The sequence below is a fragment of the Podarcis cretensis genome, assembly GCF_951804945.1.
Source record: "Podarcis cretensis genome assembly, chromosome: 6".
Lineage (NCBI taxonomy): Eukaryota > Metazoa > Chordata > Lepidosauria > Squamata > Lacertidae > Podarcis > Podarcis cretensis.
In genome coordinates, this window is record NC_137175.1 from 16,089,978 (window position 1) to 16,115,076 (window position 25,099).

At 46.4% G+C, this 25,099-nt stretch overlaps 2 long non-coding RNA genes across 2 annotated transcripts in view; both read right to left on the bottom strand.

Annotated features, from left to right (window-relative positions):
• LOC307218150 overlaps positions 1-17,715 on the bottom strand; it is a 53,910-nt gene extending 36,195 nt beyond the window's left edge. The window contains exon 1 of the long non-coding RNA XR_013839826.1: positions 17,494-17,715. This is a non-coding gene — a long non-coding RNA (uncharacterized lncRNA). The remainder of the gene's footprint in view (positions 1-17,493) is intronic.
• On the bottom strand, positions 9,024-13,166 carry LOC307218177. Its single transcript, XR_013839855.1, has 2 exons — positions 12,093-13,166; positions 9,024-10,043 (listed from the first exon to the last, which is right to left on the bottom strand). It is a non-coding gene; the product is annotated as an uncharacterized lncRNA (long non-coding RNA).
• Positions 17,716-25,099: the final 7,384 nt, after the last annotated feature.

Here is a 25,099-nt window from a genome sequence, read left to right on the forward strand (position 1 = left end):
TCTGCCTCTCTTTCTTTCCCCCCAGAAATATATGTATATGAACTGTGTGTATATATATATATATACACACTGCAATTATAAATTGCTAAAGTCTGACACATTCCAGGTATTGGCATTCAGGGACAAGTACAAATTAAAGCAAATCCTGCGATTTTTAATCAGTTCATTCATTCTTGGTTTAATTGCTACCTGTAGAACCTCCATGATATCCCGTGTTGAGCCATCTTGGTCGAGTTATGGGTTATTTGTTACATTCAACAAGGAGTTGAGGATGACACTTTAACCTCAGAATAACCTCATGAGATAAGCAAGACTGAGCGAGAGTGGTCAGCCTAAGGCAGCCCTGCCCAATTGGGTGGATGGGGCTGAGGGCAGTTGTTGTGCAAAACATCTGGAGGGCACCAGCTTGGGGAAGGCTGGCCTAAGGGCTCCTAATGATGGATGCTTCACACATGATCTTTTTGGCTGCTGATCATTAGGATGCCTCCCCAGGTGTTTTTAATAGGTCGGTGGCAGCATGAACTTGAGTTCATGGTTATATCCTATATATCACAGGTACATTTGAGTTATAGCAGGTATGGAGGACTTGTGGTCCTCTGGACTTCACAGGAGTCAATCTCTCATTAGATCCAGCCAGAAAGGCCCATGATCAGGAATGATGAGAGTCCAGCACCACCAGAACTATAGTGTTCCCTTTGGATGGGGGAAGCCTAGGTTTAAAGAATTGCTTAGACAGTTCACGCAGCAGCAAATCTGGGTTTGCCATACATTGGGATTTGGTTAGATGCCAGGATAGGCTTTTAGTATTTATAATCCAGGACCTTAAATAAAATTGCACACTGAATTATAATGCCTCAGGCTTTAAAACCTGGGGTTCCCAGATTTATCCCATTCTTCTTGTTAAAGCTGGTCCTTCGTCCTTGCTATAGATAAGAGCTGTCTCCCTTCCAAAACCTGGTTCCCTCTGCTTCTGGACTATAATTCCCATCAGCCCCAGCTGCCAGGGTTCGGGATGAAGGGAGCAGCAGAACCTGGAAGGCACTGGGTTGAGGCAAACTTTTCCACTTGAGAGTTGCCACTAACCTTCTTCCATCCCAACCCAGACCCAAAACTGCCCTTTTTTTCTCTTCGCTCCAGAGATTGCACAGGAAGAGTTAATAAGAAGGGGTGGGGCAGACACCAGAGAGCCACGCTTGCTCCACTTTTCTTCTAATCACTCCCAACCCTTTCCCTTTTTCTCTTGCTCATACCTCCGCAACCAGGTTGGAGCCTGCAAAACCTACTTACTGCAAACCCAGTGAGTCCAGACCCAGCCCAATTGAGGAGGAAGAAACAAAGGTGTACGCTGCTTCCCGGGCAACTTGCAAGGAAGGAGGCAAGAGAAGGGGCATCCCTGGGCAGCATGTGGTCTCCACAGTCCTGCCCTGTATTTGCATAACTCTACCCACTTCTTGGTCACATAGAAACGGGACCAAGAGAACTTTAAAATAAAATAAAAAAAGATATAGCTTTAGGCAAAATCCCCATTATTTTGATGAGTGGAATGTATGTGTGGAAGGAGCGTTGTACTCTGCAAAGGACCCTGGCCATGAGCTGTGTAGAGAACTTGCTTTTGTTTATTATCTAGGAAGGGGATCATTTCCAGCTTGGGGTGGGGGGCATTCACTTCTGGGCAATCTTCTGAGGGCCGCATGCCAAAGAGGCCAAAGTGGGTGGGGCAAGAAATATAATTTTTGCCTTTGTATAACAGGCTGGTTCCTACAGCCACACACCCCTCTCTGTTCCCCATCCCGTCTCGCAAGGTGAATTATTGAGGTCAAAGGACACAGTCTAGCCAGAGGGAAAAGCCCAGGGTGCAAACCAGGGTCAATGAAGCAAAGGGCCTGGGGAGAATTCTGAGGGCCAGGCAGAAAGGCCTGGAGGGCCACATTTGGCCCCTGAGGCTGAGGTTCTCCACTCCTGTTACTATTGTAGTGTATCAGAACCAGCTCCAGAACTGAGGCGTCCCTGGGAAATGTGGCCTCTGGCGAGCCCTTTCCCCATCAATGGACCCTGGTGGATTTACCTGTCGTGACCTGAGCAGCACCAGGTGACTGAGTGAAGTCACCATTTGAATTCTACACAGTGCCTCCCTCCAACAAAGCAGCATTTAAAGCCATTCTGGGAAGTGAAAAGGGTGGCCAGACAGCGCTTATCCAGCCAGAAGAATATAGTCTAGCACAGACATCTGCAGTGGGCCCTGACATCTGTCCGAGGATATCAGGGATGTCCACAGGGGCGCCATGGCAATCCGCCCGGGGGGCACTGCAGAGATCCGGCCAGGGGGGCGCCACAGTGAGCTGCCCACGGAGTTCGCCTGGCAGACGCAAGCCTCACACTGCCATTTCGGGCAGTGCAGGGCCTCGAGCCACTGCATCACTTCCAGGAGAGTAAGTGCCACCCCCTCGGCATGCCATTTTGTCACCTACTCAGGGATAATACCCAGGGCAGCCTGCACCCCTTCCTACGCCCCTGGGGGTGTCACCATTCCTGCATTGTTATAAGCAGAGATTTGGTTACCTACGATAAAGCGTTCCCTCTCTTCTTCTTTTTGTGGAGATGTGATGTTCTAATCTAGAACAAGGGCTCATTCTTTAAGGTGACACAGGCTTTCCCACAAGCATCCCTAGAAGTTATCTTATCTTGCTGTGCTAAACAAGAATACAGTCCCCTCGTCTGCGTTTTGCTGGATCCCGTCTTCTCGGGCTCATGAGTCATCTTTATAAACTGTTGAGTTACTTGGTGTACAAGGAACATTGTAAAAGAACAAAATTGGTGTTTGGAAAAGATGAAACCAAAGTGGAAGCTGGATTTCATGCAAGAAGTTTTATAAGTGTACATGCCACAACAGCATCACAAGCAAACTGGCCTCTTGGAACTCTGAGACTGGCGGTGGTGTTCAAGATCACTTTTACGGAACAAGACAGACAAAGAAGAAGGATGATTTGATTTTTGACAGGAACCCTGTTCATTCTGGACGAGCCCTAGTCTACATGCATCTCAAGGCAATTTACAAATATACCATTAAAACAACTAGGAGTCTGCTTTAAAAGATACACAGGCTCAGATGTGGATCTGTAGCCTCTCCTTCCTAACTGAGGAACCACTACAACAGAAGTGTCTCCCTTTCACAAGAGCGAAGCCTCAGTCCTCTGCACATTATTTATATTTATATTGGACTACTATTCCCATCATTCCTGACCACTGGTCTGGCTAGCTAGGGATGGTGGAAGTTGTAATCCAAAAACAGCTGGAGACTCATGTTTGGGAAAACCTGATGTAGTTGGACAATTCTACCTTGATCCTGCAGAATGATCTGAAAAGGAGCAGAGAGGAGAGAGACTGTATTAACCACTTTGGCCTTTTTGACTTGGTTTTGTTTCTGTTTGTGCTGTTTGTTCAATAAGGCCATTCATATTTTTTTATTGTTGATTAAATTATATGAACTTTCATTCATTCCTTGATGGACTAATGAAATCTGCCTAAGTTTGCATGTTATGAGGTACCTGTAACATTGTCTGAGGCAGACAGTTGAGTGGGCATAAAGGTGGTAAGTTGATTTCACAGGTGAAATGGTCCCAAGATGTTAAGGGCTTTATATATTCATATATTCAACACAATGCAACTTCTGCATTGAGTGGAAGGGAAGCCCCACCTAGAATGCCTTGCAGTAATCCAATCTGCAGTAATACAATAAAATACATTTTATTACATTTGTAAAGATTGTTGTGCACCGTCTTGATGTTTAATATGACAGGGTGGCATGTGCTTATTTTTAAATGAATGAATAAAATGCCTGACCTTTTATTCCTCAGTGCAAATTTCTCCTAGTGCATTGCAAGTTAAACTAGAATGCATTATACAGGATAAATGGGAAGCCTGACATTGCAATGCAATTTTGGCCACAGAGGCACAAGCAAAGACTTGTCCGCCCCACAAAGGCTAAAGTAGAGTTTTTTGCAACCTATGTATTGGTGGAGAGCCCTGCAGTCAAACCAAGGAGCAGCAAAATACACTCCATGTTTGGCTTTTGTTTCACAAATATTGGTTTTGCCTCCTAATTGGTAGGCAGACGCATAATAACAGGCTTTATTATATTTTTTCATTTGGATTAAGATTCCGACAGCCACAATTTGTGTAAACATTATTCATTCTCCCTCTCTCTCTCCCTCTCTCTCTCTTGCTCTCATATAATTCCTTTAATCAGCAGACACTATATTTTGCAACAGCTTCAGCCACAAATCACAAAGCAAATAAGCCGGCAATTGGATTTTAAGCTACATGGTTATTATGCAGCTTGTGGACTGCAGGGCTCATAAGATGGTGTGTGTGTTTATGGGGAAAGAGATCGCCCTGGTACCTGGTTTGCCAATGCCGCCTTGTTCACAAAGAGGGGTGAATTGGGGGCGGGGGGGAGGCAGCTGAAGAGCTGATATTTAACCACTTGTGAAGAAAAGAGCTGAGCGGAGCACTTAAGAGCAACCTCTCTCCAAATCTGCATCCACAATAATGAGCGAGAGCGGGTGACATTTAATTGGATATCAATGGAATCTCAGAGGATAAGTGGGATTAGCAAGTAAATCTCAGTGAATTTTGATCCTTTTCACAGGATTGGATTGATTGGCAAATGGCAATGAGAAGGGAAGCATTTTCCTCGGGGATATGTTTGCAAGAACCTTAGGGGTGCTGTTTCTATGTGCTTGGAGGATTGTGTAGATATTTATTAGGATCAGGTGCACATAAAGCAAGAAGTCAACGCTTGCCGGTATTCACAGAGGGAGAGGCCAATGGTGAATGCCACTGGGGAGCAACGCAGCTCTATTCTTTGAAAAGTCTCTATTGGGTCCATCCAGTGCAATATTGCTACAATGACTGGCAGATACTCTCCAAAGGTTTCAGGCAGAGAATCTTACACAACACTACCTGGAGATGCCAGGGATCAAACATGGGGTCTTCTGCGTGAAAATTGGTGGCCCAGTCTATAGCGTATCCCTAAACCACAGAGCCTAGGACTTGTCAATCAGAAGGTCGGCGGTTCGAATCCCCGCAACAGGGTGAGCTCCCCTTGTTCAGTCCCAGCTCCTGCCAACCTAGCAGTTCGAAAGCACGTCAAAGTGCAAGTAGATAAATAGGTACCACTCTGACGGGAAGGTAAAGGATGTTTCTGTGCACTGCTCTGGTTCGCCTGAAGCGGCTTAGTCATGCCGGCCACACGACCCGGAAGCTGTACGCCGGCTCCCTCGGCCAATAAAGCGAGATGAGCGCCGCAACCCCAGAGTCGCTCACGACTGGACCTAATGGTCAGGGGTCCCTTTACCTTTACCTTATCCCCACCCCAGATAGAAAGCTGATGCCAGAGAACACAGTGATTACATTTGCACATGACAACAAAGACTGTATTTCCAGAAGACAAGAACACACTATCTGTTGACTCCTTCTGTGCGTGAGAGGGAGAAGCAAACCAGAAGCCAGAAGCTTGGCTTCCCACTACATGCAAACCCAGGATTGTGGTTTGTTACTCCCTAATAAGTCAGGGCTGCTAGCCAGCCTTAAACCGTGGAAAGCAGTTGCCTTACAGATCTTGACTTCTTAGGGAGCAGCAATTCACAGCCCTGGGTTCCAGTGGAAAAGCAAGCCAAGGTTAATGACACCTTCCTGGGTTTCCCCCCTCCTGCTTGCACCAGGGGACGAGTGATGCCAGAGCAATTGTGCCAAGGGCACCAGCATGGCTGCTTGTGCACAATAGCCATGATATGAGAATGCAAGCAATATTATTCGCCTCCAAATAATTTCTAGCACTTTAATAGAACAACAATATTGGTCACACACACACACAAACTTCCCCGTCATTCTATATTTCTCAACTCTCTGTGCCCAGCTGCCTATTGATCTGAGTCATTCTGAATTTTGTAAGTCTGGGCCCGTTGGCTGTCCTGCTTACAGCCAATTCTGTGCGCTTCCCCACCCCCCACCCCCATCAGAAGAAGACATCTCAGTTAACATTAGTATCAAGTCTTTTCAGACTCATCAAACAACCCCTTAAGAAAAGGAAAGAGAGGAGTGGGGCAGTTTTGGGGGGACTGTGTTGCAGGAAAAATAGGAGAAACAATAAATTTCCTTCCTAGCTGTTTTGATTCAAAATGATGCATCGAGATTTCACCAGAAGCATCATTTGGCTGTGTGTGTGTGTGTGTGTATGCAGTGCTCAAGGGTTCCTTCCTTCCTTGGCCTCCTTTAATTGCAGGAACCTCCACAAACATGGCTTGAACAAACAAACAAAAACAAAGGAAAGAGAAAGTTGCAAGAACCGTCTCGCATGATCTTGATGTACAAGATGTCAGAACCATTATAAACCCTTTTATTTCAGAGCATTCTCTTTTGTGCTCGGAGGCATGCTTGCTATTCATAGATCTACAGCTCAGCTGTTCCAGTTTTTAGTTCTGCATAAATGCCCAATCATTATGTCCAGAGGGTTTTGCCTGTAGCTTTGTATTCACAGCCTTGAGGCAAATGTCTTGATTGCTTAGAGATCTCCAAGCGAATGGCCAAATAACATCGGATTTTCCACAGCAACGAAGCTATTATGGGGCAGCATTTCTCTGGAACAGCACCCTTCAGAATCCAATCATTATAACTAAGGATTTAAAGCAGGCTCTGGGGAACTAACAAAATCTCTTTGAAGCCTAAATAGGCCATGTAGAAAAGGTAAGGATCAGATTGTTATTGGGGGGTGGGGCTGTTAGATCTATGAACCAGACCCCCTTCACGTTCTCCAACATTTGGTGGCAAAACAGAATATTTTTGGATCATTGCAATAGAATATTTGTTGTTGTTGTTTAGTCGTTTAGTCGTGTCCGACTCTTCGTGACCCCATGGACCAGAGCACGCCAGGCACTCCTGTCCTCCACTGCCCCCCGCAGCTTGGTCAGACTCATGCTGGTAACCTCGAAAACACTATCCAACCATCTCGTCCTCTGTCGCCCCCTTCTCCTTGTGCCCTCCATCTTTCCCAACATCAGGGTCTTCTCCAGGGTCTTCTCCAGGGAGAATATTTGCATCAGGCCAAATGTAGAGCCTTCTGCTTCTTCATCAGTTGTTAACCAGATGCCTCCTGCTAGCAAGACGGGATAAAGCTAGTGTCAGAGCTGCCCCTAGGTCCCAGCTCACAGAGGACCAACGCTAGGCTGTCGTTATGTACAAAAGTCTTTATTGAGGTTTAGTTTCCATTTCAAAGCCGCAGCGCGCAGCTCTACGTCTTAAAGCCTAGACCGGCGAAGTCCCGTCTGAGTCTCCTCCCCTATGACACCAGTTTAAGATCCTAGCCCTGCTCCACCTTTTACGCTGCTCTCTCCTCCTCTGGGTCCTCCTGCCCGCTGGGGCATTGCGCTTTCTGGACTCTTCCGACGCTGAGTCGCTTAGCTCCTCCCCCTCCCTCCGGCGGGCTTTAGGACCCGGTTCCCAATCCTCATTCTCTGCTGTCCCGCGCTCCTGTACATTTGAACTTGCCTCTCGCGCCAACCCAGTGACCTTTCTCCTAACCGTTACACTACTTCGGTCACTGCTTCCCTCTTCCGGGATACTGGCCGGATCTGACCTCCCCTCCGTTGTCCGACTTTCTGATGGAGGCGTGGTCAGCCCTGCCTCATCTTCTCTCCCTGGTGGGGAATGCACTGGCCCCGATCCTTGGGACTCTTCCCCCCCACTCTGCTCTGGTGGGGAAGCTGGTCCTGATTTCCAACTACTGCTCTGGGAGTCCCTGCTGCCCCCTTGCTCCTGGGGCGTTCCCCTTGGGAACCCCCTACCCCTGGCCACTGGCGCCCCCTTCTGTGAATCTTCCGATTCGCTGGAGAGGCTCATGGAATCCCTCGGTCCACTGTCCTCTTCTCCTACGCTCCCCTCGGATTCTTCCCCTTCGCTCTCCATCTCCTCTCTTCCCTGTGCCTCTGCTCCTGAGCCCCTGACAGCTAGCCATATTTTTTTCCCCAGCATCATACTACTCCCGACTAAAGAAGTTATATTTACAGTGGTACCTCGGGTGAAGTACTTAATTTGTTCCGGAGGTCCGTACTTAACCTGAAACTGTTCTTAACCTGAAGCACCACTTTAGCTAATGGAGCCTCCTGCTGCTGCTGCGCCGCCGGAGCACAATTTCTGTTCTCATCATGAAGCAAAGTTCTTAACCAGAAGCACTATTTCTGGGTTAGCGCAGTCTGTAACCTGAAGCGTATGTAACCTGAAGTGTATGTAACCTGAGGTACCACTGTATAGCTATTAAGGATTTCCCATTTTTGTGTGTATATGTGTGTACATAAGTTTCAAGCATTTCTCCAACAAGCAACATTTAAATTCCCATTGCACTAAAGGTCACAAGCGAATACAGGCTTGTAACAGGCCAAGACAGGGAACCGAACTCAACATGCCAGCTGCCTCTCCTGAGTGTTTTCTATCTCTAAAGGTAAAGGTAAAGGGACCCCTGACCATTAGGTCCAGTTGTGACCGACTCTGGGGTTGCGGCACTCATCTCGCTTTATTGGCCGAGGGAGCCAGCGTACAGCTTCTGGGTCATGTGGCCAGCATGACTAAGCCGCTTCTGGTGAACCAAAGCAGCGCACGGAAACACCGTTTACCTTTCCACCGGAGTAGTACCTATTTATCTACTTGCACTTTGACGTGCTTTCGAACTGCTAGGTTAGCAGGAGCTAGGACTGAGGAACGGGAGCTCACCCTGTCGTGGGGATTCAAACCGCTGACCTTCTAATCGGCAAGTCCTGGGCTCTGTGGTTTAACCCACAGCGCCACCTGCATCCCTTCTATCTCTAGATCCAGCATAAAACACGGAATGGATGTATCTGTCACTATCATTAGTCTGGGAACTCTTCGGTGGGGTAGAGACGACAGCACACAATTCAGACATGAAAGAGGGCTTGAGGAAGTGCTTAACCAGGGTTTGTGGTTATCTGGCCACAAAGACTGATATAAAAAAATGTAAAACACCGCTTAAACTTTTATTATAGCCAAAACCCTTTTCAATGAACTTGCGCCCTTGTTAACTTAAAAAAAAAAAAAGGCTAGGAAAATGAGTCACGACTTTAAAAGTCACAAGCGACGACTGACTTTGGCAATTTCAAGGACGCCACAAGGGCATTGAAGCCTTTGTCTGCTTTGGAGACCCAACAAAGGGCTGTACTGAAGATCTAAGAGTCACCAGGCTGAGTCAGAAGACTTCGTGCCTATCTGGCATCCGGTACTGCCAACATCATAGCTTAGGAAAGCACACACACACAAATCCAGAGATGAGCCTACAGGCTGTAGTCCAAAGAATGCCTTTTATAGCTGATAGGGATGAGCAGAAGTCCCACATGATACATCTGTTACTGAGTTACAGACGGATGGAGTTTTCCTTTATTGAGTCAGTCTATTGGTCTGTCTGGTCCAATATGATCTGACCAGGAGCAGCTCTTCAGGGTCTCAGGAAGAGACCATTCTTATTTATTTATCAGCAATATTTATATACTGCCCAATAGCAAATGTTCTCTTGGTGTCAGCTTGCAAACAAGGCCACAAGAATGCCTATATTACGCAAATTCGATTGAAAAAACATGTAAACGTAATAGGCTGTATAGTAACAATTGTAAAGTTATTTACTAGAAACTACTTCTCAAAATTAAATCCAGTTTCTCATGATGTCAAAATCAACATCGTGACATAATATATTAAAATTTTAAAATGTAGCTTATTCAGTTAACCACCAAGTCCAGTAGGTACAAAATGCAATTCCTATTTTGCCAGTCCCGTAGTACATTCATTTTAAATTTCTTCATCTTCTCTTGCATATTTCTATCTGACGGAGAGTACCATGAAATAGTCTTCTAAGTGTCTAATGGATGATAAGTTGGTAGACATAAGAAACTGGCACTGGTAGATGCTGGCACAGGCAGACAAGACAAGGATTCCTGGATATTCCCCTGTTTCGCCCCAAGGGGCTTCATCAGCTGTGTGTAGTTCTAAATCATATAAACATAGACGCTTAGTAATATATTGGCTGCACAAATTTCAAAGAAACATACAAGGATATAACAAAGTACATGCCGTTACTGTATATAACAGCTACATGGAACTTATTCATGATAGATTTTCAGTCGTGGTATGGTCCTCCAGATGTTGCTGAACTACAACTCCCATCATCCCTGACCATTAGCCATGGGCTGTCTGGTGCAAATGGGAGTTTGAGTCCACTGATATCTGAAGGGCCACAAGTTTCCCCTCCCTTGACTTACAACAATGATTAAAAAAATATATATATCTAAATTTGAATGTAAACCATAAACACAAAGAAATTGGTGCTGCATAAAAAGTCTAGCAGTGAAGAATAAATGGGTAAAAACAAGTGCTCAAGTAACACAAGAAATATTTTGAACAATTTTTTTAGCATAAATAGTGCTGGGAAGTGCAAGGCAAGCCCCATACAGAGTGCATGGTGGTCATCCAGCCTTGAGGGCGACTAAGGAGGGATTTGCAAAAGTTCTATGATAAAGTACATAGGGAGAGATTTTTCTCACTGTCTCACAATACCAGAATGTGGGGTCAGCCAATGAATCTAAATGTTGGAGGTGAATGTTCTGGACAGCCAAAAAAAGAAGTAGTTCTCCCCAAAGTGCATAGTGAAAGTCACTGCCACAAGATACAGCAATGACCACCAATATGGCTTCAAAAGGGGACTGGACACATTTATGGTTAGGAAGGTTACAGTGACTACTAGCCACAAAATGGGTGCTGAGGCTGAAATGGTGTTTGGGCTTCTAAGGGATCACTGCAGAGGTTTTCAACCTTTTTGGGTCCACGGCTCCCTTGACCAACTACATTCTTTCTGCCACACCCTGTGGGGCTCAGGAGCCCAGTTATGTCACCCCTTGCCTGCTGAGCTGGCAGCCTCTCACCCCTTTTTCAAACACCCTCTCTTGTGGAATGTTCCCTCAGCCTCCTCTCCTGTCTCTCCCCTCTTCTTGGGAGTCCTCTGGGCAGCCACAGCTGCTGCCCCTGGTCTCTCAGCTGCCCCCAGCCCCAAAGAGAGGTGCCTCATCACACTGCCCCACTAGGGTCTGGGAAGCACCCCTTGGCCAGTCCCAGACAGGGCCGTCTTACCCATAGGTGCTAGGGGTGCGGGGCACCTGGGCACTGGGCTCTCAGGGGCTCCAGGCCAAGAGTCCGGGGCCCTAGAGTTGAGTCTGGGGAAGAGCCCGCCCATCACTCGGAGCACCACGGCAGGCTCTTCTGCTGCAGGTGGCTCTGCGCCACAAGTTCAGGGGCAACTGAGCCAGCAAGATGCTGAGGCGGCCGGCCGGCTCTGCCCTCCTGCACGCTTGGGACTGGGCAACCTGGGAGGGGGGCGTTGAGTGGATTTTTGCACCCCGGCGCAGCATATGCTTAAGACAGCCCTGGTCCCAGAGACACCATTCGCTTGGGGAGCTTGCAGCCTGGGCTGCTGCAATGAACAGCTGTGCAAGCCTTTGGGAGGCAGAGATGCAAGAGGGCATCAGAGAAGGGAGAGAAGGAAAGAGGGACATAGGCCAGTGTTGCCCGTGGCACCCCTGACCATCATTCAAGAAATCCCAGGGTGTCACAGCACACTAGTTGAAAACCACCAACTTAAAGAGATGTTAATACTAATTCAAGCACAATAAATCTATTAATGCTACCAGCCATGATGGCTACATGGCTATTACAGTTGCTGAGAATCAGAAGTGCAGAGAGCACTGTTACACTCAGGGCTTCTCAAAGGCACCTAGCAGGCCACTGTGAGAACAGGATGCTGGACTAGATAGGTCTTTGGCCTGATCCAGCAAGCTCCTCTTGTGTTCTTATGTTAACACTCCATGGGTTATGTGGCAAAAATGACACAGGGGCAGCCAATTTAACTGCTTCTGAATCAGAGCCAGGTTCATCCACTATTTATTACCCTTTAGTGGAACAGACAGATTGTATTGTTCCATTTGCTGGAAAATGCTGCACTAGTTGCAGATCCCACGAAATATTAAATAAAAGTTGTGACTCACCCTTGCTCCAAAGCTCGTGTCTACCTCATTATTCGACACATGTAAGTCAAAAGAGAAAGTGAAGCGAAGACAAATACTTCAGCTAAAGCACACTGATCTATTTCATTTTAAATGAAGACTTCATAAATGTCTTCCAATGCTACTGCAGAAAACTTCCATTTGTATTTTATGACTTTTGCCAGAGGGTTGGAAGTGGATTTTAGGGGTGCGCGGGGGGAAAAGAAAGGAACAGGAAGTTGTGTTGCATGGATAGAATTCTGCATGTGCAGATTTGGATAAAACCCAATGACATAAAAGTCTTCAACATTTTAAGAGGTAAACCACCACATTGAGAGAATCATTTCTCTTGAAAGGCAGTTTAAAAATCCATTAAATAAATACAAATACACATTCAGAACGAGCTGTCACAGTTCAGACTAAAAGTGGGGAATTATTCCTCCATGTTAAAACAAAGACCCTACCTTAGGCTCAAGTCTTTCTCCCTAATGGCATAATTTCTAAAAGTTGAGATGTTTCTGTTTCATTTTATTTTTATTAAGACAGGTGCATTAAAGCATGTAATGGCGTATCCACAGTTGAAAACCACAAGGACCCATCTGATTATTTTGAACGTGTAACCTGCCTCTTAGAACTGTCCCATTGGGACTGTACCATGTGCATATTCTGAACATGTAAATCTTTTTTAGTTCTTATAACTAACTGAAAAGCAGTGCTCATACCACCATAAGCAAAGCAGGGAATATTTGCCCTCTATCTATTTTGGGCTTTACTTTGGATTTGGTCAACTTTACATTACTCCATCTCTCTTATTTATTCACCTGTCTGATGTTTACTCTAAGAATTATTTTTGTTGGTTCATTCTAATCCAGGAGTGCCTAGCCATTTAAATATAGGAGCAGAGTCTTGTTTCAATAGCCTCGGTATGGACAGGTGTCCTGATGTCATCAGTAAAGCATATCACACGACTCTTTGCAAAGGTCACTGGAGATACCATAGTCCGCACTGAGAAATCTGTCTTCGGCTGCGTATACATGAAGCTACTGGTAGCACAGAAAAGTGATTTTTCCTCAATCTAGAATCTACTGAAGGTAATGGGGCCCTTTATATGTCCAACTGTCCTTTGTCAACAACAAATAGTCACTGGTTTTTTGTGTTGAAAAAACAGAGACATCACCTTGCCAACAAAGGTCCATATAGTAAAAGCTATGGTTTTCCCAGTAGTGATGTATGGAAGTGAGAGCTGGACCATAAAGAAGGATGATCGCCGAAGAATTGATGCTTTTGAATTATGGTGCTGGAGGAGACTCTTGAGACTCCCATGGACTGCAAGAAGATCAAACCTATCCATTCTTAGGGAAATCAGCCCTGAGTGCTCACTGGAAGGACAGATCGCGAAGCTGAGGCTCCAATACTTTGGCCACCTCATGAGAAGAGAAGACTCCCTGGAAAAGACCCTGATGTTGGGAAAGATGGAGGGCACAAGGAGAAGGGGACGACAGAGGACGAGATGGTTGGACAGTGTTCTCGAGGCTGCCAACATGAGTCTGACCAAACTGCGGGAGGCAGTGGAAGACAGGAGTGCCTGGCATGCTCTGGTCCATGGGGTCACGAAGAGTCGGACACGACTAAACGACTAAACAACAACAACAACTGGTAGCACAGAAAAGTGATTTTTCCTCAATCCAGAATCGTCCATGCTTCTCCTCAACATGCTTCTTTCAATCCAGATTGACTATAGTTACTACCCACCCACAAGGGTGGTTATGGTTACCTGAGATGCATCTGAAAACCCTCCCCTTGATTATGTTCTCCATGCCTTTTCTTCTCTGCACATGCCCCAGGTGAATGAAGAAGGAAGTTGTGGTCGCAATCTTAGCATACACCCTGCCACAATGCCACTGTGGATTTGGTCTGCTTTATTAGTTTTTTCCATGATGCCTTCCCAGTGGCGCCACATTATTGTTGTTGCAGGTGGCGGGGGGGGGAGCAGCTGAGCAGAAGGCGGGGGGGGGGACAGGACAAGAATATTTGTGGTATGAAAAGTTGCAGAACTTCCGCAAGAATGTACAGGAAATGCACTGAGGAGAAACGAAACAGCATGGCCACCAAACATTTTGCTGACGCAAACAGTATATTTACAGGAGGGTCCCATATGACTGCCCTGATTGCAACATGAGCTCAAATCATCGTGGGTTGCCAGACCTCCTACAAGGTCTCAGCCAAAGTCTCCAGGTTTGCCTGATGTTAAGGACCAGCAGAGTTTCAAAGAGTGGGTGGTGGAGGCAGGGGACCAGGGGAGGGACCCAGGCAAGGGAACCAGTGATTTATGGGTGTGCAAGGGATGCGGGTGGCGCTGTGGGTTAAACCACAGAGCCTAGGACTTGCCGATCAGAAGGTTGGCGGTTCGAATCCCCGTGACGAGGTGAGCTCCCGTTGCTCGGTCCCAGCTCCTGCCAACCTAGCAGTTCGAAAGCACGTCAAAGTGCAAGTAGATAAATAGGTACCACTCTGGCGGGAAGGTAAATGACATTTCCATGCGCTGCTCTGGTTCACCAGAAGCGGCTTAGTCATGCTGGCCACATGACCCGGAAGCTGTACACCGGCTCCCTTGGCCAATAAAGCGAGATGAGTGCCACAACCCCAGAGTCGGTCACGACTGGACCTAATGGTCAAGGGTCCCTTTAACTTTACCTAAGGCAGGAGCCAGGGGAGAAGGGAGAGCTAGGGCAGTCTGAGGCAGAGGAAGATGCACAGGACATAGTGGAGGAGTTTAGGCAAGGAGCAGGCCAGTAGATTCCCCACCTTCCCCTGCCCCACCCTCTCCTAGAACCAGGAGGGGCTTGAAAAGGGAAGAGAAGTGACAACTTCCATGCGGGATAAGTCTCCGGTTGCAAGCATGCAACCCGTCAGAGGAGCGTACATAAGCTGGGAGAAGGGCAGGCCCCCACTGCTGCTGCAACTGCTCCATAGGGCTCAGACTGTGGACGCTGTTGTGTTTATTTTGCAAATAAAGAGTTAACTATCAGATGTGTGCTTCTTCCTTATCTGGGATGGACCGTGATGCCTGCCCCATTCCAGGTGGCAGGTGGAGGTCTTCGATCTCTCATGGGTGAGAGTGCCTTTGATTTTAAACAACTACAGTGGTACCTCGGGTTAAGTACTTAATTCGTTCTGGAGGTCCATTCTTAACCTGAAACTGTTCTTAACCTGAAGCACCACTTTAACTAATGGGGCCTCCCACTACTGCCGCGCCACCGGAGCACGATTTCTGTTCTCATCCTGAAGCAAAGTTCTTAACCCGAGGTACTATTTCTGGGTTAGTGGAGTCTGTAACCTGCAGCATATGTAACCCAAGGTACCACTGTGTTAAGAAGAATGTGCATGTAGCTTGCAAGGTTCAGTCTAGCCACAGCTGGCTGCAGACACTGGCATGGCACCCAGTGCAGGCGGGGGGCAGCCGCAATTGCACCCCACCGGGATTGCGCTGCCAGGGGCTCTCCCTGTGCTCCTCTTCCTCCGCCAGTGCCTTAGTGTGGGTGGAAAGAAAGAAAGAAAGAAAGAAAGAAAGAAAGAAAGAAAGAAAGAAAGAAAGTCAAGTAGGTAAGTTATACGAAAGGCTTCACGTGGCTTGACGAATTAGTCTCCCTCTTTCAAATTGGTTGTTTGTGCCTTTGAAGCTGGATCCCATGTGTTCAGATTGTGCAAGGCTCTGGCCACAAACATGCCATTATTATTATTTTTCATTCCCCTACTGACGTCCAGCCTCTGTAGCTGAGAATCCTGGAAAATTTTGTTGTTGTTTCTCTGTGCGTGTGGTTTTTGTATGTGTGTTGGTGTGTGTGTTTTTGCTCACCGAGCACACCATGGCACATTCTTTTCATGACTTCTCTGATGAACACAAGGCCAGCCCAGAAATCTAAACCACATCACTCTAGACATGCTGTACCAATCTGCAAGACAGCTTGTCCATTTTGTTTACAAATAAATCAGAGTGTTCTTCTGAGAAGCATGAAAAGAAAGCAAGTCCTTAAGAATGGGAACTCTTTCTGGTAAGCATCACAAGCCATATTTTTATAATTTGTATGTCTAGTACGATAGCAATAGAGGCACCACAGGGGGGAAAGGTGTAAGTGGTAAAAAACACAATTGTTTAATGTTGCCTGAAAGATGGTTCACAACCTTTATATAAGATACATATAACTAAACATTTTCATTTCATACCAGGTTTTCTCCTGCAGATATTGTTTCACAGTAGTTCTTCAGCGTCCCTTTGCTGGCCACACCTCCTACCCAAAAAAAGGATTGAAACATGGAATGTACAATTCTGCCCACAACAAATGCAGGATTTAGACATATTTGGTGGTCTTGTGAACAAACAGTAATCTTGACTGTGATGATTAAAGAAATTATAGATCTGCTACCCATGAAACCAGAAGATATTCTGCTAGGGTTATTTGGGCAGCATGTTAAAAACAAAAAAAAAAGAGCATCAACATACAGTAAGTAATTTCATGAGTCCATATTTGGATGGCAGGAAAAGGTCAACATTTTGCCTGCTGTAGAAGACTGGTTGCAGAATGCCTGGCAAACTGGAATGGCGAGCGCCACTTTGTATAAAAAGACTTTGGGGAAATACGTTAGAAAGTATTGGGGGGGGGGGTTGGAATTGTGTTGAGGGGTTTAATTGGGTTTATAGCCTGCCTTTCTTCCAAAGAACTCAAGGTGGCATATGTGATTTCCTTTCCTCCCCAAACTTTATCCTCACAACAGTCCTTCAAAGCAGATTAGGCAGAGAGATATTGTGGTCCAAGATCACCCAATGAGTTTCATGGCTGAATGGAGTCTCCCCAAACCTAATCCAACACTCTAACCCACTGGTGGCCAATATAGCTCCTTCCAGATCTTGGTAGACTACCTCTTCCCTGATCGTTGGTCAGATTATCCGGGGCTGATGGGAGCTGGAGTCCAGCAACATCAGGAAGGTTTCACATCGACTGTCTGTGCTCACTACTAGTTCTTATATGAAAGAGATTTCCAAGAAATGTACACTGAGGTTCATTTCGTGGTGTTCACTGGGCTGGGTATCCTTTTTTGGAATATTCACTGTACTTTTCTTTTCTCTTAATGAAAATGAAAATGGCAAAATCCATATTCGTCTCTCATGCCTCCTTTATTCCCAACACGGCATTTCACATTTCTGGTCATGCAATGTGTCTTGCACCAAATTCCACATTCCCTTTGGGTTTTTTTCCTGGTTGTTAACCCTCCGGCTCCTTCTTTCTGTCTACACAGCAGATTCCCATAGATCAGGCTGCTCTTTTTTTCCCCTTCACCGTCTCATTTATCATTTCCTACACAGGGTTACGCAGCATGCCGAAGACAACTTTGCACCATTACTCACCTTCAAAGGTTTATGATGCTGTTGGGTTGTGGGATCTCGGTCTGACCGCACATTGTTGAGACCTGGGGATCGATGTGCCTGGGGGAACCATCCATTGCCCCGATAGTGCTGTGTTCGTACCCCTGTACTGCTTGCAGCATTTTCGCTGACTTGGGCAGATGGCAGGTGGCGAGGGATTCTTACCTGAAATGCTTAGCAGCCCTGCTCCCAGCAGCATCCAAATCTCCCTTGGAAGTCTCCTAGCCAAGTATCAGCAGGCCAGAGCTTGTTTAGCTAGAGAGAGCTGAAGATCAAACCAGAGGAAGGATGGCTGCAAGCCATCTTATTCTTTAGAAATATAGATATATTACAACAAAATGGATACACCTTTTTTTTAAAGTGTTGTCTCAAGTACAAAAAAGTAGGTGAAAGTGCTTTTCTCCTGGGGCACTCACAATCCAGGCGTACAAGAAAGAGCTGAACGGGGGCCTTCCATTCTCTCTCTCTGGCCCTCAGAATTCTCCACAGGCCACACCCCTTCTCTTTAGTCCCTGCCCCCTCAATGACCCTGATTTCGCCTGCTAATGTTTTTTTGCCTGGCTGGAAGTTGTCCCTTGATGTCTGGGTGGAGGATAGAGGTGGCATTTCAGTTTGAAGAAACTAGCCTACTGCACAATGGTAGAATTTACATTTATTCCTCTGCCTGCTTGTTCCCGTGGCTCCTCCCCCCCCCCCATGGCATGTGGCCCTGGAAGGATGCCCAGAAAAGAATCTGGCCCTCAGCCTGAAGGATGTTCCCCACCCTTGTGCCAAAGCTTCCCTAAAATCCAAACACACTTTATGTAATTGCTGGGTCAGCTGTCAATAAAGCAGATGTGACTCTGCCTTTGGATCCCAGTCTAGCAGCTGCTGACTTCTGCCTTTGCAGTCATAGAATCATAGAGTTGGAAGGGACCCAAGGGTCATCTAGACCAACCCCCTGCAATGCAGGAAACTCGGCTAACGCATCCATGACAGATGGCCATCCAACCTCTGCTTAAAAACCTCCAGGGAAGGAGAGTCAAACAGCTCTTACTGTCAGAAAGTTTCCCCATATGTTTAGTCGGAATCTCCGTTCTTGTAACTTGAAGCTGTTGGTTCGAGTCCTACCCTCCAGAGCAGGCGGAAACAAGCTTGCACCATCTTCCATGCGACAGCCCTTGAGATATTTAAAGATGTCCTCATCATGTCACAATGTGTAGGCATCCAAAAGCTGATCAACGGATTCAGATAAATGTCATGGTGCATCTGTATCTTGGTGTAACTGTATCATTTCAGACTTCTGAGGATAGAGCATTGCATGTTTGGAGGTTCTCAAGCATTGGGAAACCTCTTTGACTACAGAACGCTAGTATGTCAGGGAGAAACTTCTCCCAGGGGTGTTAGATTTCTACCAGCAAGGAATTTTTTAACTTGGGAGGGGGGTGGGGAGAGTATGCACTCCTCATCTACAGCATGAGATGGCATAGTCCCAGGAGGACCATGATTTAACTGCATGCATAGACTGGGTCTCAAGAGTTTCATCTGAAAGCAGGGTTTCGCAAGCTCCAGCCATTCTGAATCAGCAGGCTGACGCACAAAATGCACCGGGGGACGGTGCTGACCCTGAAAACTATTTTTATTATGGTTTAAGTGTGTGTGTGTGTGTGTGTGTGTGTTTAAAGGAAGATCAATTTATTTATTTATTTATTTATTTATTTATTTATTTATTTATTTATTTCATCCCCACCCCCACCCTGGCAATATACAGTCATACCTCGGGTTAAAGACATTTCAGGTTGTGCATTTTCGGGTTGTGCACTGTGCCGAACCCGGAAGTAGCAGAACAGGTTACTTCCAGGTTTTGGCGCTCACGCATGTGCAGAAGCGCTAAATTGTGCTTTGCGCATGCGCAGAAGTGCCAAATCGCAACCCGCACGTGCGTAGACGCAGTGCTGCGGGTTATGAACGCTGCGGGTTGCGAACGTGACTCCCTCACAGATCACGTTTGCAACCCAAGCATCCAGTGTACAGCTGTGAGCATGCAAGAAGGCAGGTAGCTAGTCATTTCAACTAATAAATAATATGTCCCTTTCGTTGCTTGCTGTGCATGGCTCCTTACTGGCTCGTCTCACGTTATTCCATTGAGTAAAAAGCTGTCCAATGACAATCTTGCTTAGCAGATGGGAAAGGGTGAGTCCCGTTTCTTGATCGCTCCATGCTAAAGGTCGTTCATTCTCAGCTGCAATATTTTTCATAATTTTTGTCAGCTTTCATCAGCAAGAGGACATGAGGAGTGTGTGACCGGTAGCTTCTTTGTGAACATCCTGCGCTTTTCATTATCACAGCTGAATCCACTCTTTGAGTTGATACTTGATACTGGCAGCTCCTGTGTTCCAGAAAGGGGCATTGGGAGACTGGCCCTTGGTGCCCTGGCAGCTATGCTGTGGGGCCAGGGGTGGTCTCACAATAAGGCAGTTACCTCAGGTAGCAGGTGCTGAGGTGTGGCGCTTGGCCAGAGCTGTGAGTGTCATGTGGCTGGCCCTGTACCCCTACGCAAGCCAGTTGCCCTCAGCAGTGGAAGACACTGTCCTCGGAGTAAGAGTCAACTACCAGACAAATTGGCTTCTGTATGTGCTTTGGGAGAAGGTGCCATCTTTTCCTTTGCCTCAGGCAGCAATATTTCTTGAGCTGTGTGAGGTGCTGCACGGTTCCATCTTTAAGCCAAATAAGGTGATTTCGCTGACACATAAAGCCATATACATCTCAAATATCCAGGCCCAGGGTTGTATAAGGTTTTATGTGTCAGCAAGAGCCTTCACTGTGGGTTAAACCACTGAGCCTAGGGCTTGCCGATCAGAAGGTTGGCAGTTCGAATCCCCACGATGGGGTGAGCTCCCGTTGCTCGGTCCCTGCTCCTGCCAACCTAGCAGTTCAAAAGTACAAAAAGTGCAAGTAGATAAATAGGTACTGCTCCGGCGGGAAGGTAAGCGGTGTTTCCGTGCCCTGCTCTGGTTAGCCAGAAGTGGCTTAGTCATGCTGGCCACATGACCCGGAAGCTGTATGCTGGCTCCCTCGGCCAATAAAGCGAGATGAGTGCTGCAACCCCAGAATCGTCCGCGACTGGACCTAATGGTCAGGGGTCCTTTTACCTTTTAAGAGCCTTCAAGCTCTGCTTCAGATTTACCTGTCTACCTTTGCTAGCTCTTAATTCCCAAATGGGTGGCACTGTGCTCTAAACCACTGAGCCTAGGGCTTGCCGATTAGAAGGTTGGTGGTTCGAATCCCTGTGATGGGGTGAGCTCCTGTTGCTCGGTCCCAGCTCCTGCCAACCTAGCAGTTCAAAAGCACGCCCCAAAAAGTGCAAGTAGATAAATAGGTACCACTCCGGCGGGAAGGTAAACGGCATTTCTGTGCACTGCTCTGGTTTCGCCAGAAGCGGCCTAGTCATGCTGGCCACATGACCTGGAAAAACTGTCTGCAGACAAACATTGGCTCCCTCGGCCAGTAAAGCGAGATGAGCATCGCAACCCCAGAGTCGTTCATGACTGGACTTAACAGTCAGGGGTCCTTTACCTTTACCTTTAATTCCCAAACTGGAATTGGTGGCTGTGGTGGGTGGCATTTTATAATAGTTTAAACATCTAATTCATCCTATTGGATTATATCCAACAAAGTCATCCTGTTAGCGAAAGGACTTCCACCTGCACAATGGAATTGCCTCTTCCCAGGTGCCCGGCACCTGCCTCCAATATGCTCCAGAGGATTGAGGAACACTCTGGAATATATGGGTGGGATGCGTGAAGAATGTGTGGTGAAAGAGAGGAAGTTTTGTTATGCAGATGGATGCCCTTTGCTAACAGGATGTCATGAACTGGTTGGACGCAGAGGAATGGTGGGAGGAACCAAGTGAAGAAAGCTCAGAGTGGTGGTGGGACAACACTGACTGGTCAGAAGGGGGAGACTGGGAAGAGAAGGTGTTGGAAGCAGAAGAGGTAACAGGGCTTCGTGAGCTGGGAGAGTCTGTGGCAGAGAGCAGTCAAGGATCAGAGGCAGAAACTGAAGCTGCCAAGTGGGATGAAGAGGCAGAGATGAGTCAGGCTGGTCTCCCAGAACCAAAAGAGGCATGAAAAGGGTGAAAGAGAAGTTGGTTGCACAGTCTCCAGTTGCTTGGGGAAATCCCTGAAAAGGTGGCTTTCAGTCTTGGGAACTGATTTTCATGGAGGAAAACCACCAGGAATGAGCTGCTCTGCTCATTAAGCATGACACTCAATCAAGTCTGTGGAGATCGTGTTTTTGCTTATAATGAGTTAACTCCATCTTTTAAGTGTGTTACTACTGCTCCTGTGACACAGGGCAACTTCATTGAATGCACCCCATTGTATTTACTTGGTTTTTTTGGGAACCTCCCTGGAATTACTTAGATGAAAAATGGCATAGACATATTTAAAGATAAATAATCTCCATATTTGGAGGGGGGAGAGAGATGTATCTTTGTGGGATGTAAAAAATTCCGAATGGTTTCCTAATGCTTTACTTGATGGTAAAGGAAAACCAGCTTGTTTATGGGATCTATCTGCATCACCCCGAAACCTAAGCCTTGCTGAGATTGGTAAGAGTTAAGGGCTCCTGCTGCGTCAACAAGCCCTTCCAGTCAGAAATGTGGTTTATGCTCATTATCTCATCATCATGTATCTGGATCCCATAGTATATCCTCTCCCAGGAATTTAATAAACTGCAGCCCAGTAACAGGTCAAGCAAGAGAGTTTCTCTCTTTTTTTAAATCTAGCTGGGCGTGTGAGTGTAGAAAACCAGATCTAATGAATTTGCTGTCACCCGATAAAAATCTCACAGCCTGTGCTTCACTTAGGTTTCCATTATGTAAAACACATACACATGTCTACATGGGGCAGGGGAAAATAAAGCTGCAACAGGGAAAGTAGTTTGATTATTACTGTTTTATTGTAAATAAATCAGAATACCAAAAAAAACATTTTTTTGCCTTCAAGATTCACTGAGACTTTTAAAATTAGCTTTTTGAAAGAATATACACCAAAGGTCAATTTCAAAAAATAGGATCTGAACATATTTTGGAAATGAAAATTATAGTTCACAGATTTCAAAATTGTTTTGAAACCAGATTCTTTCCATAGGCCATGTCTTAAGCGTGAAGAGTTACATGCATAAATAGGACTCTCAAAATAGGTGTTCGACCTTTGGAAGTTGATTTTGAATTCTGATAAACTGTTCTAGCATCATATTTCTCTCTCTCTCTTTCTCTTTGTTTGCCTGCAGGTGGGGGTTTTGTGTATGCCTAAAGATATGCGGCAAGAGATTCAAATATCAACATGATATCAATATATTTGAATTTGTTAATATTTGAATTGCAACATTTTCCAGCTTCAGAAACTTGAATCAGTGTACTGTTCTGTTGCAACCCCTTCATGCTGGAAGGGAAGTCCCCGTTTGGGGAGTGCTGTGGTTACTTTATGTCTCTAAAAAGCAGAGACATCACCTTGCCAACAAAGGTCTGTATAGTTAAAGCTATGGTTTTCCCAGTAGTCATGTATGGAAGTGAAAGCTGGACCATAAAGAAGGATGATAGCCGAAGAATTGATGCTTTTGAATTATGGTGCTGGAGGAGACTCCTGAGAGTCCCATGGACTGCAAGAAGATCCAACCTATCCATTCTGAAGGAAATCAGCCCTGAGTGCTCACTGGAAGGACAGATCCTGAAGCTGAGGCTCCAATACTATGGCCACCTCATGAGAAGAGAAGACTCCCTGGAAAAGACCCTGATGTTGGGAAAGATGGAGGGCACAAGGAGAAGGGGACGACAGAGGACGAGATGGTTGGACAGTGTTCTTGAAGCTACCAGCATGAGTTTGACCAAACTGCGGGAGGCAGTGGAAGACAGGAGTGCCTGGCGTGCTCTGGTCCATGGGGTCACGAAGAGTCGGACACGACTAAATGACTAAACAACAACAACAACAAAAGTGCTTACCTCCAAGTCATCCTCCTCACTGACAATGATATTGATGGACAAAGCATATTGTTGCTTTAGAGCAGTGTTTCCCAAACTGGGTCTCCAGCTGTTGCTGGACTACAACGCCCATCATCCCAGACCACTGGTCCTGCTAGCTAGCTAGGGATGATATAGTGCAACAACAGCAGGAGACCCAAGTTTGGGAAACACTGCTTTAGACCATAAGAAATGCCCTGCTGAATCAGGCCAGCAGGCATCTAGTCCAACAACCTTTTCTCACAGCAGCCAATAAGGTGCCCATGGGAAGCCTGCAAACAGAACCTGAGCACAACAACACTCTCCCCAGTGTGGTGTAGTGGTTAAGAGCGGTAGTCTCGTAATCTGGTGAACTGGGTTCGCGTCTCTGCTCCTTCACATGCAGCTGCTGGGTGACCTTGGGCCAGTCATACTTCTCTGAAGTCTCTCAGCCCCACTCACCTCACAGAGTTTTTGTTGTGGGGGAGGAAGGGAAAGGAGAATGTTAGCCACTTTGAGACTCCTCTGGGTAGTAATAAAGCAGGATATCAAATCCAAACTCTTCTTCTTCCTGCGGTTTCCTGCAACTTGTATGCAGAGGCATATGGCCGCTGACTGTGGCTGGTAGCCACTAGTAGACTTATCCTCCTTGAATTCATCTAATAGCCTTTATCCATCCACACAAGTGGTCCTCACGATATATTCCACTTTAGAGTGAACAAAGGATGGCATCAAAATATTTTAAGGGGGGGGGACCAGAGGTTTCCCCCCCCCCTGCCCCTGTTCCTTAGTGTGGCTTTTTGCTTGAGGACGCTTGTTGAAACCTGTTCTGTTGGTCTGCTTCTTCATACTATATTTGCTTGGAAAGAATGTGCTAAGGGATCTATTTTTTCCCTGCTCATAAAAAAGGGGATGGTTGTGGACGATGTCATGACATGGCATTGTTCCATAAAGTCATCTCATTACATGAGCAAGTTTTGGCTCCTGGGAAGAAAATGGGAGACTATTAAACTGGTCATCAAAAGTGGCTCATGCAGGACCAAATTAGCTTTGGAAATACAAATGCTGTTACTCTTTTTTTTTTAAAGAAAGAAAGAAATGAAAATCATCCTTAAAGCTGTGATCAGGAGTGGTGGGGGAAGCCATAGCATAACGCTTCTCCCAATCCCCTCTTGCCATTGACTATATTGCCCCCCTAGCAGTGTGGCTTGGTAGGACAGGCGGATGGAATCATAGAATTGGAAGGGATCCTGAGGATCAAGTCCACCCCCTGAAATGCAGGAATATGCAACTGTCCCATACAGGGATTGAACCTGCAACCTTGGTGTTAACAGCACCACGCTGTAACCAACTGAGCTATCCAGGCTCAAATGCGCAAGACAGTGTCACAGTAAAAGGTCTTCCTGCTGGTGCCCAGCTTGTGCCACAAGCTCATCATCTCTCCAAAGTTTCCTATCTCCACCTGGGAGACACCAAGGCTTTCTTTGCACAGAGCATGTGCTCTACCATGAGTTACAGTCAATGGTGGAGGGGGACTGTACCCTGCTCCTAATGTTGCTGTACCCCACAGGGTTAGCACCACTGCAATCCATTTGCGACAGACTTCTT